General features: G+C 45.1%; 1 long non-coding RNA gene across 1 annotated transcript in view; it reads left to right on the top strand.

The window, feature by feature from the left end:
- LOC142814701 (uncharacterized) overlaps positions 1-14,455 on the top strand; it is an 87,708-nt gene extending 73,253 nt beyond the window's left edge. Inside the window, exon 3 of the long non-coding RNA XR_012895032.1 lies at positions 12,753-14,455. This is a non-coding gene — a long non-coding RNA (uncharacterized LOC142814701). The remainder of the gene's footprint in view (positions 1-12,752) is intronic.
- Positions 14,456-18,212: the final 3,757 nt, after the last annotated feature.

Genomic DNA, 18,212 nt, shown 5'->3' on the forward strand with positions numbered 1-18,212 from the left:
ATAGCACCACCAATGATAACGCTATAGGAAGCGTGGTAAGTTATAACGCATATATATATATATATATATATATATATATATATATATATATATATATATATATATATATATGACATATGAAGCGATGATTGGTAGAAGCCGAGAAGGAAGAAGTGCAGAACGGAATAAACATGGTGTATGAGCCACGCCACGTCTCCCGCATCTCGCGTCACTCGAGTCGACAGGATGAAGACCTGGCCACCGCTCGTCAGCCACACATCATTCACGAAGCCACCCGCAACACGCCTCAACTGAATATCTACCACAGAGGAGGTGATCTCACGCGCAAGCAGTTACCGGAATCATGGCACAACCATCGACCGACCTTCCCATTCCCAAGTACACCGGAGCAGCGGACGATGGATCTGTACAGGACTGGTTCGACCTGTTCGAGCTCCACGCTACCACTGCATCTTGGTCGAAGCAGGAGAAGGTTACGAACTTCAGCGACTTTGTCACCGGTGAGACATTTAAGTTTTACGTCACCCACATAATCGACAACGACGAGTCTTGGCCAAAGATAAAAGAAGGAATGATCATCTGGTTTCAAGACTATAATGAAGATTCGATTAGCCCACACACTCTCAGTGCATTCAAACTCAGTCATCGCAGTCATAAGCAGCCTTCACGCACTCGAGTACAGAGCATGAATGTACAATTCCCGTCAGGTGAAGTTAGCCACATGCTCATAGAAAGACCACGTGGTCGTGTTTCCAACCTTCCAGCTGGTTCCTCATCCGCGGATATATCACCAATGCTCAACTCACTGCTGCATAAAAGAATTGAATCTGCTATTGATGACCGAGATGCATTTAATATTTCATGCCGCATGCGTACTTTGCAAACTGACTTGGCATTCAGCTCAGCAGTGCCACAAAGACAGAAGCATTCACAATCAGCATCTTGTGAAGGAAAGTCTTCTGCAGAAGCGTCTAGTGTTAATCAATTACAAGATCGAAGTGAAGTGAGTCTAGTATGCAACCTCACAGCCAACAATGAAAACAAAAGCACAGGTGCGACTTCTGATGACACAAGTAATCTTCAGGCAACCACCAACAATGAACGATTTATGAATACAGAAGATTCAAGTGCACGAAACCCCGCACATTGTTTTGTGCCATAAACATCAGCATTGGTTCACGTCGTAGAAGCCTGCGAAGGACTTGCTAAGAATCCTGACACAACGCGATCAATGTCACACCACAAGCAAGTCGACGAAACCAAGAAACTACAACGTCAACGTATACTTCAACATTGTCAACGACGAAAGGAAACCTCATCGAAACCACTTTTAAGGCTCAAAGAACATTGCAAAAAGGCCCATCGTCGTGGATACATTCTCAACCAAAGATCAAGAATGTGCCTTCCATCAAACCATCTGTGACATCGCCATAGAAAAATCTCCAAAAGCCACAAAAGCACCCCTTGTACTCGGCAGAAACACCGGCAGTACCCAATCAACCTCGATCAACGCGCACGCAAGCTGCCTGCACGACCTGTGCCACGACGAAGAATTCCATGCCTACGATATCCGAACTGTCCATTCTGCAAGGCGTTCGAACCTCGTTTGTTCTTAACAAGAATGCCAGCTGCGATTTCCGCTATCTCCACGTCCAAAGCATTCTTGTGTTATCCAGGACGCAACCATCAGCCTCGCCCACCACAACTCCTGCGTTGACCGGACTGCTGCACTCTTTCCTGAAGTTTTGCGAGGTTATGGAACACCACGGGGCCATGAAACTAATTGTGCATTTTGACATTTGTGACTTCTCAACCTCTCCTTGTGTACTTTTCCTTGTTCGTAATCCATGCCTTCTTTCGGGGGAGGGGGAATCGTGTGACGTATGAAGCGATGAATGGTAGAAGCCGAGAAGGAAGAAGTGCAGAACGGAATAAACATGGGGTATGAGCCACGCCACGTCTCCCGCATCTAGCGTCATATATAAATATATATATATATATATTTATGAATATATATATATATATATATATATATATATATATATATATATATATATATATATATTGATACGTGTATGGAACTTTCGCCCAGACACAGCTGAATTGGCACCCAAATGAAGAAGACGACAACATGGTTGTTGTGGGTTGACTCTCGAGTTTCTCCCGTTGGCCTGCAAGACTGTGCGCTCTCTAAGCTGTTAGCAAGACCAGCTCTCGGTGAATAAATCTTCCCCGTAACATCTTTTGGTGGAACGTGTGGGGTCTTCACACAACGCGGCTCTGGAACTCCACAGTGGACGCCAGCTTTGTTCAGCCACGATGCCTGAAACCGGCACTCAGGCCTCACCATCCGCGCTGGCTCCATCACCTGCGATTCCCCCGCATCTTCTTGACCCTGGCACGTTTTCCGGGACGGACAGCACGGACGTCGAAGAATGGCTCACATTATTCGAGTGCGTCATCAAGCACTACAGGTGGGACAAACGCTTATGCTGGCAAATATTCTATTCTACCTACGGGGTATGGCACGCGCCTGGTATGAGACGCATGAAGAAGAACTAACCAGCTGGGACACATGCAAGCAAAAGCTTCGCGATTTGTTCGGTCGGTCAGTTGCTCGTCAGATGGCAGCCAGGCAGGAACTCGCGTCGCGTGTTCAATCATTGACGGAGTCGTACTTCACGTACATTCCAGACGTACTGGCACTGTGTCGGAAGACTGACAAAAACATGTCAGAGGCGGACAAGATCAGCAACGTGTTGAAAGGCATTGCTGACGACGCTTCCAACATACTAATGTGCAAGAACTGCACCACTGTCGGTTTCATCATATCTGAATGCCGACGATTTGAACAAGCTAAAAGCAGGCGAATAACCCACCACATCACAAGACTACCAAAACACTGCTGCGACTTCGTCTTGCGAGGATTCTGCAGCGCCCCGTTCACTTGCGCCTCCTGCCATTATCGCAAGGATTGTTCGCCAGGAGCTGGAAGCCGTGCCACCCGCTTCCTATCAGCCCCTTGATCAAGACAACTGGGCAACAGTCTCGCTTATTCAAGCCATCATACGTCAGGAGTTTGCTAACCTGGGCGTCCAGGTTCCCCAGCCCGCCAGACTTATGCCGCAGCCCATGAGCACTCCCGTCCACAACGCTGACCACCACTCTGCTCCACTTGTCGCTGCGCCAGCTGCGACTCCTCGGTTTCCACCACGCTACCGAAATACATCTGGGTGGCGCACGCACGATGATCGACCCATCTGCTTTTCTTGCTCTCGAGTTGGGCACATCTCCCGCCATTGCCGCAACAGGTGGTATTTCCGGCCGAGCTTTCCTAAGGTCGACCGACGTCAGGACCGTGAACACTATTCGCAACCCGGTTTACCTGATAACCATATTCAGGACCCTTCAGCTCGCTGTTCATCTCCACGTTCCGAACTGTACTACGCTGACGTCGTCGCCCAAAGAAACTGGTCTAGCCGCTCGCCATCACCTCAGGGTCGGCCGTCACGCTCCCCTCAACGCCGCCGCTCTCCGTCACCGGTTTATTTTGGCTATTCCCCGGGAAACTGACGAGTGCAGCTCTGAAGGTGGCGCTGCGTTGACGACTTGGAACCAAAACCCTCAACCGGCTTCAAATTCTAGACGCAATTTACTTCGGGTGTTCGTTGATGGCCAAGCCGTTACTGCTCCAATTGACACTGGTGCCCAAGTATCTGTTACGAGTTCTACACTTCGATCTCACCTGAAAAAGGTTCTCACACCGGCTATGTTCTCTACTGTTCGAGTTGCCAATGGAAGTCAAACATGGGTGCTTGGTATGTGCACTGCCCGCGTTACTGTTGCTGGCCACCACACTTCCGTTCTCTTCGCAGTACTCGATGCTTGCCCACACGACATCATCTTTGGAATTGACTTCTTAACCGCCCACTCTGCCCTCATCGATTGTTCTACCGGTATCTTACGGCTCGAATTGCCTTTGTGCACCGATTTCACTCCTCCAAGTCGCACTCGGCTACGATCCGTGGAGTCTCTACGGCTACCACCCCAGGCTGCTATGCACATTCCTCTGTCGCCCTTCCCGTCCGTTCCTGATGGAGACTATCTGGTGGCTTCCCTGATTGATTTTTCCCTTACGCACCACATCGCACTACCACATACTCTAGTGGTTGTTGCTAACAACACGGTGCTAGTTCCACTTCTGAACTTCTCTACGTCCACCCAAGTTCTTCCCCAAGGCATCACTTTAGCCGATCTTTCCACCCTTGATGAATGTTCGATTTGTTCATTTACCCCTGACACTAAGACCATGGCGAAACCTGTCATCACGTCGCAATATAAGGCGTTACTCGACAAAATGATATCCAGCGACCTCCTACCTTCCCAAGTTGCAGCGCTCCGGGGTGTTCTATTTTCTTACCTGGATATCTTTGACGTCGACGGCCGCACAAGTGGCGTAACCCACCGCATCGACACCGGCGACGCCAGTCCACTCCACAAACGCCCTTATTGCGTGTCACATGCTCAGCGTCAAGTTATACAGACGGAGTTTGAGGAAATGCTGAGTAAGGACATCATTGAGCGTTCATCGAATCCTTGGGCATCCCCTGTGGTCTTAGTTAAAAAGGAGGACAACACCTGGGGCTTTTGCGTCGACTATCGCCACCTGAATCGGATCACCAAGGAGTACGTTTATCCTTTACACCGAATCGATGATGCGCTCGACTGCCTCCACGGAACCAACTATTTCTAATTCCTCGACCTTCGATGCGGATACTGGCAAACTTTGGCCGACGACCGCGACCGCGAGAAGACAGCTTTCATCACACCCGACGGCCTTCACCAATTCAAGGTCATGCCTTTTGGGTTGTGCAATGCCCCGGCTACTTTTGAGCGTATGATGGACTCTCTTCTTCGCGGTTTCAAATGGTCGACCTGCCTTTGCTATCTGAATGATGTAATCCTTTTCTCGCCCTCCTTCGAAAGTCACCTGTCTCGTCTCTCAGCAATTTTCGACGTTTTTTGTTGCGCTGGTCTCCAATTGAATTCGTTTAAATGCTTATTTGGACGCCGGCAGATCAAACTACTCGGCCACCTTGTTGACGCCACTGGTGTTCAACCCGTCCCTGAAAAAGTCCGTGCAGTCCGAGAATTCCCAGTTCCGCGTTCCACACAAGAAGTTCGCAGTTTTATTGGGCTCTGCTCATTCTTCCACCTCTTTGTCTTTAACTTCGTGGATATTGCTAGGCCCCTCACAGACCTCCTCAAAAAGAAGGTGGCCTTTTCTTGGAGAAGGGACTAAGAACATTCCTTCGCGTCGCTAATTACCGCCCTCAAATCACCACATGTGTTGGCTCATTTTGATCCAGTGGCTCGAATAAAGCTTCGCACCGATGCAAGCGGCCATGGCATTGGTGCTGTACTCGCTTAGATACAGAATGGCACCAACCGTGTGATAGCCTACGCTAGCCGCCTTTTGTCGCAAGCGGAACAAAATTATTCCATCACTGAGCGGGAATGCTTAGCCCTTGTTTGGGCTATTGCGAAATTCCGTCCGTACTTATACGGACGTCCGTTCGCAGTCATCACGGACCATCATGCGCTTTGCTGGCTGTTGACGCTTAAGGACCCTACAGGAAGACTCGGCCGATGGGCACTTCGATTACAGGAGTACACGTTCTCGGTTGTTTACAAATCTGGAAAGCTGTACAGTGATGCTTACTGCTTATCCCGGCACCCTGTTGATCCACCTAGCTTCACTGATTTTGAATCTGATGCTTGCGTTTTAGCCGTCACTGACTTTCTGAACGTGGCCGACGAACAGCGCCGAGATCCATCGCTGCTCACCATCACTGACCTCCTTCAATCGCGTTATGCTGACCATTCACTTAGCATATACCTACTTCAAGACAATGTTTTGTACCGCCGCAACTTACACCCCGACGGCGCGCAACTTTTACTCGTCGTAGCGCATCACCTGCGAAAGGATGTTCTGCGACAATTCCATGACACTCCAACTTCTAGACATCTAGGAGTCTCCAGAACTTACGACCACATTCGGCGACGAGTATTCTGAAAGGGCCTCTACCGCTCTGTTCGCCGTTACGTCGCATCATGCGACCTCTGCCAGCGCCGAAAGAAGCCTACGGCTCCCCCTGCCGGTCTTCTTCAACCTATTGAAGTTCCAGCCGAGCCATTTTATCGAGTGGGGTTGGACTTGCTAGGTCCCTTTCCTACTTCTACAACTGGAAATAAATGAATTGCAGTGGCCACAGACTATGCCACTCGGTATGCAATCACTCGAGCGCTAGCTACCAGCTGCGCAACCGACGTTGCTGACTTCCTGCTGTACGACATTATTCTCCAGCATGGCGCCCCGTCTCACCTGCTCACAGACCGTGGTTGCTACTTTCTATCTCGTGTGGTTGATGATCTACTCCGATCTGGTGCTACCCGTCACAAATTCACCACATCTTACCACCCTCAGACTAACGGCCTTACGGAGCGCCTAAACCGCACATTGACAGACATGCTTGCCATCTACGTATCTACCGCCCACACTGATCGAGACATAGCTCTTCCGTTTGTAACCTTCGCCTATAGCTCGTCGCGTCATGAAACAGCGAGCTACTCCCCTTTTTATCTACTCTTCGGACGTCATTCCTTACTGCCTTTCGACACACTTTTTTCATCCGACCACCCATCCTCCACTTCGTACGCTCAGGTTGCGATCACCCGGGCCCTCACGGCACGCGCGGTAGCGCGCGCTCGGTTATCGTCGTCGCAGACAGCACAGAAGTCCCTTTATGACCGTCGACATAGAGATGCCGTTTTTTCTGCGGGATCTCTTGTTCTCCTGTGGCTCCCATCTTGACGTGTTGGCCTCTGCGAGAAACTACTATCGCGATACGCTGGGCCCTACCGAGTCATTCGTCAGGTCACACCTGTGATCTACGAGATTGCCGCTACCACAATCTCATCAGCTGCTGCACCCCGAACGGAAGTAGTTCACGTTTCTCGTCTCAAGCCCTACAACGCCGACTCGCTCATTTAACAGGCACCGAGACAGTGCCTTACGGGCCGGGGTGATGATACGTGTATGGAACTGTCGCCCCGACACAGCTGAATTGGCACCCAAATGAAGAAGACGACAACGTGGTTGTTGTGGGTTGCACTCTCGAGCTTCTACCGTTGGCCTGCTTGCCTGTGCGCTCTCTAAGTCGTTAGCAAGACCAGCTCTCGGTGAATCAATCTCCCCCGTAACAATATTCTTGTTACAAGACACAGGAGCGACTTTTGTGCCTGCAGACAAATTGTGCAGAAGTAGAGAACAGCAGTAATCAAATAAAATTGCGAGTGGAATTGCGCTGGTTCCGTGCACCGCAGCATTATTATAAAGCCGGAATGCGAGAACGTGCATACGCTTACGCTTAGCTATGTGTCTACGTAAAACAAGGCAGACTCGTCGGGAGGTGTTTCAGTGCTAATCCTTTTAACAAAACACGGTGCAAATATTTCCTCCAGCGTTGTTTGAGTGAGCAAACAAAGCAAGGGACGTGTATACCAGTCTTAACGTTGAGAGACGTTATCACACGCAAAAAGGACGAAGAGAGAGAGAGACAGACTCTCGTTTCGTCTCCACAAAAGCTTGCATTTGATAGATAATAAAGACAATTTTCTGGTCCGGCAGACGTCAGGTAAAGTTTCCGCAAAGGAGCGTCGGATGCTTGGAGAGCATAAAAAAGTGGAGTACGTATTTCATGGGAGCGACAGCCACACAGAAAGCGAGATGAAGTGCGACTGTCTTTAGATGTGAGAAAATCAATGCTAATTAGGAGAGTTGTGAGTGAATGAGCCAAGTCTTGCTAAATAACAATAATGAAAACATTTTGAGCATTCATCCAGTGAAAATGACACTAGTGACAGTGCATTCATAATAGTTGATTAGCGTTGTCACCAGCTGATATATATTTTTATTTTTTATTTATATTTGGCAAACGAGAAGGTAGCGTAGATTAGAGCCGGCTATCGTAACATTGTCAGTAACGTACAAAATAAACAGTGCATGGTTATACAGCCACACGTGGCGGTTTCTATCTTCTATTAACCTTAGGGAAACGCATTATAACTATTTTTTTTCTACTTTTGACCAAGCTTCACCACATGTTCTTGCATGTGGCGGCATTCGAAGCAGTGAAGATATATCAGCAGTAGAATGGAAGCACTGCTGCAATGGACGAGTGGTTACAGCACTCAGCTACAATCTAGGAGGTTCTGGGTTCGATTCACAGTGTCACCTAGCACTTTTTTCTTTTAAGAGGTTGGCCAGCCTGAGATTATGCGTGGCAGCGGGTACTAACTTTTTGAAAAAGTGGCTTTCACGCTCTCTTCGTTCACTCCCATTTTTACCCAGAAGCACTGTGCCGTGCTCCCTCATAAATCACATAATTCAGGGATCATAATTTTTCCCTCCATCCTCTCTTATGGCAAAAGTGCCCAGTGCTGAAATACCAATATCATACTTGGTATATTACTTTTCACGTGTTTGGATATTCGACTAGCGATCAGTCGTCACGGTGTTTCGAAGAAAATCTACACCTGCAGCGAGCTAATTGCTTGCGGCCAAGTTGAGTGCTTTTTTCGGACATGTTTTTGTGCTAATTTGGTGGCATCATTACATGCAGCAAGAGCAAAGAGCACGGAATGTTTGAGAAGACACAAACAGAGTGATTAGTTTGTGTCTTCTTTCCTGCTATCTGTAATGCTGCGTGCATCAGTGTAATGTCGCTGTCAATGGTTAAAATGAACTATAGCAGCTAATCGAGTTCTGCTGTGAGGGTCCCCTATTGTCCAGAACAAAAGAGAACAATGGCAATTTGATTTGTGTCGTAGAGAGATACTCTCCTTTTGGTTACTACAATAAAGTTTTAAACCGAAGTTTATTTTTTATTACCAACAGGTCCAGTACAGAAGAACGGTGCATGGACGAAATTCCTGTATTCAGCTTGACTAAGTTTGTGACCTTAAAAGTAATTGCCAACCGGCGATACAATATGCATAAATATCACACACATATGCAACCACGTGTGATAGTTCGCTTATTCCGATTAAAATTGGTATGTTGAAATCGACATATTCGACGAAAGAAATGTGTACAAGATATGCCATGTAGAGTAGCTATGCTCTAAACTAATCTTCGCCGGTTGGTTCCATTTTATACCGTTTCTTCCTCATGACTGGAAGTTGGCAAATGCAACAACTTCTTCGAATGCACATAATTTGTGTAAGTTTACATTTATTTTTATGCAGTATAAACAATTTGAGTGTATAATGGCTCAGAAGAAAAAGAATTAGAAACAAATTCAGCTAAATCAGTACCAAACTTACTCATCAATGATAAACGAATTATCATTTAAAAGATACATACATACATACATACATATATTGTGGGGTAAATAATAAGATGAATGGCTATAAAACAACAATTCTAATACGTTGCAGTTCAATTCTAATACACTACAGACAAGCAGTTTTTATAAGAAACACAATAAAGCCCTTGAAAATGTCATGCTAAAGAAAAGGCCTGTGCATCAATATTTCGTACATGTCTGCAATATTACTCTGTTTATTTACATAGCTTGGCTCATTCGCAACACACTAACAAAGCATGTTAAAACCCTTGTGCTGAAAAGTGGCACAGCGCAAAGAAATTCTAGACAATACATGAATAACGCAATTCGAAGCTATTACGCTCCTTGGTGCAAACAGTGTTTATATTGACAGCAATAGACCCTATTTTGTTCCCTGAAAACACTCCTCTAAAAAAATTCAAAGTATGCACATCAACACATTTACCATACAGCTGTCTGTTAGTCTGCTTGAAAAACATTCATTTCAATGATAGGCAAAGACTGTACACTTACTATATAAGGTGATGCTCCAGTGCACTGCATGTAGGTCTTGCTATTATGTTCTTGGTGGAGCTCAAGAAACTTGTTGATCAACTCGACAGAACTGTCAGGCGAAGCAGCAGTTGCAGGCTTCGCGTCGTTTCTTACTGGAGTCAGCATGAAATTTTCATAATCCTGAAGTTTCTTGTTGATCCTCACCGTTCTTTTAGCAAGTAATTAGTCTAGAGTGAGCTTCATTTTAGTACTTATATAGGAAACAAATGCGTCAGTGCTCACTGCTTCCGGAAGTGCTAGTTCCTCTTCATCTTGAGGCGTTGCGGTCAAGACCCGGATGCCACCTCGTTGATTTGCTCTAATGATGAAGTCCACTCACATCTTGAATGTCCACACAGAAAGTATACGCGGCTGCGCCATTTTGTAATAATACTTAGTACTGGGCTGGGGTGTCAGTCAGCCATCTCCTTTATTTCTAACCTCTTCTTCCTCCTCTTCTGCCTCCAACCCTGCCTAACGTCCACGTACAATATATATATATATATATATATATATAAAAATATATATATATATATATATATATATATATATATATATATATATATATATATCGTGCATATAAGATTGGAGGAATTTGTAGACACTGCACAAGTAGACATCTATCGCTGATGGCTATGATCATCGCTGTTCTTATAGTACGAGGGTTGCTTTCAATGCTGGGCCCAGATTCGCCCAATAAAACTTTCAGTTTTTTGTTGATTCATTAGCTGTTGCATCTCGCGCCGTAACAAACATTGTCATTATGCTATCTATTCCGTTTATGTGTATTTGTTTGTTTTTTTAGTGTTCAATTTTCAAACAAATTAGAGTGATGGGACTGAAATTATCCCCAAAAAACATGGAAATAGAAGGAGTAAAAGCTCACAGCTTTGCCACAAAGGCGAAGCAGTGAAGGTAATAGCAACAAATTAGAAGGTTCCACGCAGAATGGCCAGCTGATCAAAACGTTCCCCGCGTTCATTCCCCACACGAAGCGTACTCACAGGTATGTTTCGTATGAATATGAATAAGCGTCCGAGTTGTTACCTTGTTGTGTCTGAAATGCGCACCCTTTTCACAAACGGATGCGCAACGATTGAAGTGACCTTTGTGCGCCCCGTAACTACAACACAATTGTTCCAATGCAAGTTTAACGCCAGCCAAGACGTATGATGCTCGAGAGGTCGTCCACTCCCCTCCTCTCTGTGGGCCAAAGTACGCGTGGGAGATGAGAGCTGCTGCACGCTCAATGCGCCATCTTGCTGATAATGTTCAAAACAAAATAGTCCCCCCCCTCCCCGAGACTCCCGCCAACAGTGGTAGGTGGCAGGTATAAATAGCTTGCGGTTTGAACGTTGAAGGAGGTACCGCTTGGTGGCTCAGTGGTTGATTCACGACGCGGAAGTCCCACGTTCGATTCCGCGCGCCGGAGACATCCTAGATTTTTAGGGGCGAAGCTCCTTAGGGCGTGGGCTGTGCGTCCCCTGTAGCCTGTATGTAGCCACCTCTAGTTTAGTTCTTGCAGTGTTCACTAGATGGCGGTACCGTCCCCTGTATGTAGCCACCTCTCGTTTAGTTCTTGTGGTGTTTACTAGATGGTGGTACTTGTAGCTGATGATGAAAAGATGCAAGATGTTATAAACTAGAAAGCGGTACTTGTAGTTGATGAAAGACGCGAGATCTTATAAAATAGGATTGATGTCACATATGGCGCATGTCATTGGTTGAAGGCAATCGTTCGATTTAGTGCGGCGACGTACGCTAGGGGGAGCGTTGTAATAAAATCCATTCGCTGTTGGCGCGCGCTCGGAGTCCCCGGATGGATAAGGCTGACGAAAGAATGCAAGATGTTGTAAACCAGACGGCAGTATTTGTAGTTGATGATGAAAGATGCGAGATGCTATAAAATATGAATGGTGTAACATATGGCGCGCGTCATTGGTCGATGGCAATAGTTCGATTTAGGGCGGCCACGTACGCTAGGGGCAGCGTTGTAATAAAATTGAGTGGGTAAAACGTACGGAGGATTCATAGTTTACCAGGTTTACCTCCGGAGCTTCGCCCACTCATCATCATTCACTTCGTGGATATGGAGTCATTTTTTTTTCTTTCTTGCGTTTTCATATATATACATGTGTATACAAATACGCCGCATGATATGGACGCTGACGCCTACGGCGAAATCCAGCTGAGAGTGTCCATACAATTGCTATTGCAATAAAAGTAGAGCAGTTACGACTGAACCTATAACGTTTGGCACGAGAGCTGAAAACAGATTTCCCACATTTCGCTCCACCCCGCTTAATTAGGAACAAAATACATGTTTTTTGGCAGCCGAGTAAACGCCTATGATAAGCACAGCCTTTTCTCTAAGTCGCAAGGTGCAGGAATCTGACACACCTTAGGGACCTCGGCAACGTTTCCTTGTCGCCGCAACTGCAGAGAAGTGAACGCTCAGCTTCGTTACGATACACAGTAAGCAAAAGCTAGCCGAAAGTTGTTTTTGTGCGCCTGTGCAAACTCCCTTGCACTTCAAATATACTTCTTACGTAATAGTAGAAGGTGGCTTATGACATAGCATCACCACCACATCTGAACGACGTATTAAAAACATGCGAAAACTCAGTGTTAATACTTGGTGATTTTATCACCCATGACAAAGCTTCCTACTTCGGTAGCTTTTGCCCCTCCCTCCCCAATTGATGCTTCCAGTTACAGCACAGTGCCTCACTGTTTCTCAATTTTTGAGGCACAACTTATTTAGTGACGGTATGCAAACTCGACAAATCTCTTTTTTTTTATTTTCAGACTGCTACGATATCGTCGCGTCTCATGGTTCATCCCACGCCTACGTACTTCCACTGCAAATGGGGGCTGATGAATCACAGCGAGCGAAAAAACCATTTTGCGAACAAATCTGTAAGCGAAAGAGCGTCAACCAAAAGAAAATAAAGAAGAAATAGTAAGATGAAAAACTCGCCGAAAAGTTGTCTTGCAGTTTCCGGAAACCATTGGAACTTCTTGTGTAGTGGCCTTGGAGACAGACAACAGTATTAAGCCTGCGTTGTATGTGTCTCGTTTCTATGATAGGAAATTCAACTTTATGTCACGTGTTTTCACTTAAATATTCATTTTTCCCGTCAGCAGTGAAAGAGTGGAACAAATTGCCCCGTGAATGCGTTAATCTTTCCTCTGCAGATTCATTTGTTCGGAATGTAGAAAGCCTGTTTTATGAAGACTAAAAGCAACTTTTGTTTTTTTTTATGTTTGTGAGCGCTTCTGAACACACTGATCACTGTACCCCCTGCTGATACCTCGATGTTTTGTGACCTGTCCATGATTTTGTACAATTGCTTTCATCGTTCAAGTTTTATTTTCACCATAATCTTGTGATTCTGTTTCTTCCGCTATGTGCGATATTGCCTGGTTTGTACGCGACTGTGTATATTTGCCCACCCACCCTGTACGAGCCTGAGAAAGGCTTACAGTATTAAATGAATAAATAAATAAATAAATAAATAAAATAAGTTTTTATATCATCCAATGGCCGTGCAAGTATAATTGCGAACACTTAAACTGAACGTCGCGAATACTTTGCCTCCGTGCCGAATTGTTAAGAGGCGCGAAAGAACACTGGCAGCGCTAAAAAAACATCAAGCTGGTGAGATAATCTGTAGTTGCTGTAGTTACCACTAGTGAGTGGTAACTACAGCAACTATCTTCGAAAAAAAGTACAGATATCTTCGAAGTTGTTGCTGATGATGGCGTGAAGATATACTCCGTTTCATAAGCTTTTGGCAATGCTGTGGACGCCCTTAGCCATTCATGACCTTAGCCATTCATGGCGCGCTACATAATTTCGTCCCTATATGAATGTAACTTCCACGAATCAAAAGTGCGCCACAATATGTGCAGAAAAGTGTTTACAGCTAATTTAGCAGCTGGTGTGGTCTCGCACGCTCTGGTTTTGTTTATTTTTGAAGTGGTCAATTTTTGAGACTGGCTCGTTGTTGATTTTTCATATTTTATATTTCAGCTGTTGCTATGAGTTTTTGTGAGATCAGAGAACTTCTTAGATGTTGATGCCAGACATAAGCGAAAAACTATTTGCTTCACTAATGGAATAAATTATTTTTGAGATACCATCGAATGTAATAATTCTAAGCCATACTGACTAATATATAAGAGCATGGTTTCTTGTTTTTATGTGTGCTACTTTCTATGCAACGCTACTGAACGACGCCATTCTGCACACTCCACGTCATAATTGCCGTGACCCCATCGAAAGAGCTCACATATCATTGTACTGATCAAAGCTTCAATCTATAGTCGCAGCTCCACTGAAACCAGCGGTGACACTGCAAAATGCGAGTCACTTCTGAGATAAATGCATTTAGAGCGTACCTTGTACTTGAAGTCAGCCTGCTTCAGAATACTCGGCATCGTTGTTTAAGACACGGTCGGCAGCGTTTCGTCTTCTTCGAAATGCTGCATCATCTTGGTGGTTTTTAAGCGCACAGGGTACAGTGAAAATTGGGATGGCATCATTTTTTTTGGGGGGGGGGGGAGATTTTAGAAGGGTGTCCTTTTGTGCATTATTTCCACAATCATGCTTTTCCTAAAGAGCATTTTCTATTTTGTGGCTCAGAACTTGTATTTCTGAAAGCAAGTCGGAAGTAAAAACGCACCCATAGGCAGACCCATCGTATGCGCTCGGCGCTTACTGTGAATTTTTCTTGAAAAAATAAAAGTTCATGCACGAAAGTAAAAACGCTTGTCGAGAGTCAGCTGTGTATAGGAAGTTATCAGGCAACGTCTACAAGGCCATCCAGGGACACTATTGGCTGGTTCGTTGGGCTCAAGAGAGGGGCTCAACTCACCACGAGGGATCAGCCATGAATCCATTGAGTAACAAAGATGTTACTCTATGATGAATTTGTGCGCCTTTATATTCGCTCTTCTTGTTCGAAGCACCTCGATTCGGGCGCTCTCAGCTCTTAGCTTCGTTACAGCATGTGTGTGTTGTGCTTGTCCATCACTTTAGATACCGAGGGTAAAAATGGCCATCAGCAAGTGTAAATTTTGCCCCAAGCAATACACTTCTCTTGTAAACGTGATTACGTGATTTACGGATACGTGATTTTGTCATGTTATTCCCGCTATGAAAGTGTGTCATTCATTAGGAAAAATTTAAATTTCCCCCTCTTGCCATGCGCAGGAAATATTCCCGCTTATTTTTCTTCCACAAATTATACCACAGTGATTCGCCGTGTCGCCATACGCTCATTCACCCTGCTTTGTACATTTCCGCACGCGTTGACCATGATGATAAAATTGAACCTATATTTTCTCGCACAAAAAACACCAATACTCACCCATTGTCTTAGCGATAACCGAGTGGAACTCTCTGCCTGCCAGCATTGTAACGCATACACAGCGATCATCTTTCCAGTCTGCATTATTTTCGTTCCTTGAATGTGTTGGACAATCTTAGGCATTGCTGTATAACGTGTCGTGCATCGTTTTCAATGTGCTCGCATGTGAAAACCTTGCTGTGTTATTTCTTGCTTATCTTGGTTGACAGAATGTGTATCCTGCGCATGTTTTCTTGTCTTATTTTCTTGTTAAAAAGTGCTGTTTTCACAGATTGCTGTATAAATTGATGATTGATTTGTGGGGTTTAACGTCCCAAAACCACCATATGATTATGAGAGACGCCGTAGTGGAGGGCTCCGAAAATTTTGACCACCTGACGTTCTTTAACGTGCACCCAAATCTGAGCACACGGGCCTCGACATTTCCGCCTCCATCGGAAATGCAGCCACCGCAGCCGGGATTTGAACCCGCGACCTGCGGGTCAGCAGCCGAGTACCTTAGCCACTAGACCACCGTGGCGGGGCATTGCTTTAAAAACCTCCTTATGTAATGTACCAGAGGTCCTTAGGGTATATAATAAATAAATAAATAAATAAATAAATAAATAAATAAATAAATAAATAAATAAATAAATATAAATGTCAGTGACGTACTGAGGTGCTCATCGCTCAACCAGCAAGCTTTGCGTTTGTGAATCTCATACCGTCTTCGGCGTCCTTCAAGGTGAATAACATGCAGGCTCACAGCGGGTATACTCTAATGGATATGACAAATGTTGTTATGCAATTATACCGAATAGCGTGTGCGAGCATTTCGGTGCAATAGTTGAGCTAATGGAAATCGCGTCGCAGAGCCTTTGTTGTGTTTGCTTAGGTTCAAATCCTTAAGGATTGTCAAATGTAACATTTTCTTGCATTTAATGATGCTAGTATCACACGAGCCAAATTCTGAAGTAGTTAGGATTGAAAACAGGCCAAACCACAGTCAATTTGCTGGAAAATGTTTACGAAACTCGATAATCCAATGCGGACGGAGCTGAAAGGTAGCCCACAAATTAGACGAAGCAAGCAGTATGAGAGGCTCCAAAGAAAAATTTGGCAGATCCCACGTACAGTGGGAATCGATGATATGCGAAGCACGAAGAAGTCAATATGTCACTTTAAAATCAGCACAGCGTTATGAGGTAGAGGTAAAGGATGCCGTACATGACTTCCGTGTCACAACTATCATGTTTGAATGTGTCGTTCACCTTCGTCATCTCTTCACGTCACATGATACCAAATTTAGTATATGTGGAGCTAGCAAAACGGCCACGAGCACACTCTTAGCGTGGTATGTTGTCATGTTCTTATATGACAAGCGTGTCAGGATTATTATGTTTGCACCAGTTACATACCTTCGTCATTCATTGGCGTCACGTAATACCAAATTTGGCATATGTAAAGCTAGCGAAACGGTCGCAAGCGCATGATGAGTGCGGCATGTATTCTTGTTGTTGCATGACACGCATGTCGTGATTGTCATGCTGGGATGCGTCTTTACCTATTTCGTCCACTCGCATCGCGTAATACCGAGTTTGGTACATATGAAGCTGGCGAAGCGGCCGCGAGCGCATCATGAGCGTGGCATGTATACTCATGTTGTTACATGCCCCGCATCTCATGTTTATCATGTTTGCACCAGTCACATACCTTCGTAATTCATTCACGCACCGTAATACCAAATTGTTATATGTGACGCTAGGGAAACGGCCGTGAGCGCATAATGAGCATGGCGTGTAGTCATATTGTTACATAACACGCATGTCAAGATTTTCAAGTTAGGGTCTGTCGCTCGTGTTTGCCATACAATCCTGTCATACTATAAAAGTTTAGCAACAAGCCATGTGAACGAAACCACCGCAAGAGCTCCAGGACCTTGAATTGTAAATCATGACATTCATGACATACATATCATGATCTTCATGTCATGAGTAGTCAAATATGTTCTTCATACAGTCATGTTATGCCATACCAAGATTGGTATTGATAGCATTATCGAAACAGCCAGGAGAGCTAAATGTCGTAGGTGGCTAGATATGTAGAAAGATACGTGCCAAGTCACCGAAGTTCGCTTAGGAATGCTTCGCATTAAAATAATTACTTTCGAATCTATTACCAAGCTTTCAGCGACAGAATAAAATAGCTGCACTGTGTGAATGTGTCTGTTCGCTTTTCAGCCATTTTCTATCTTTCAGCTCGTTTATCTGAAAACCGTGTTTCATATGCAAAGCTTTCATAGCGAACTTTCACGACTTAGATCGTATCTATCTATCTAGCCGCCTACGACTTTTAGCTCTCCTGGCTGTTTCGATAATGGTATCGATACCAAAATTGGTATGGCATAACATGACTGTATGTCGAGCATAAGTGACTGGTCATAAACTGAAAAACATAGTATGTATGTCAAGAATGTCATAATTTACTTTTCATGGTCTTGCTGCTCTCGCGGTGCTTTCGCTCACATGACATGTTTCAAAACTGGTATGGTAGACCCGCAGGTCGCAGGATCGAATCCCGGCTGTGGTGGCTGCATTTTCGATGGAGGCGGGAATGTTGTACACCCATGTGCTCTTATTCGAGTGCACCTTAAAGAACCCCAGGTGGTCAAAATTTCCGGAGCCCTCCACTACGGCGTCTCTCATAATCATATGGTGGTTTTGGGACGTTAAACCCCACTAATCGATCAATCAAAACTGGTATAATATGACATGACTGCAAGGCGAACGCAAGCGACATGCCCTAACATGAAAATCATGACACACGTGTTATGCAACGAGATGACTACATGCCACAGTCATGATGCGCTCGCATGCCTTTCGCAAGCTTCATTTATACAAAAGTTAGAATCACG

Source organism: Rhipicephalus microplus, chromosome 4, assembly GCF_043290135.1.
Source record: "Rhipicephalus microplus isolate Deutch F79 chromosome 4, USDA_Rmic, whole genome shotgun sequence".
Taxonomy (NCBI): domain Eukaryota; kingdom Metazoa; phylum Arthropoda; class Arachnida; order Ixodida; family Ixodidae; genus Rhipicephalus; species Rhipicephalus microplus.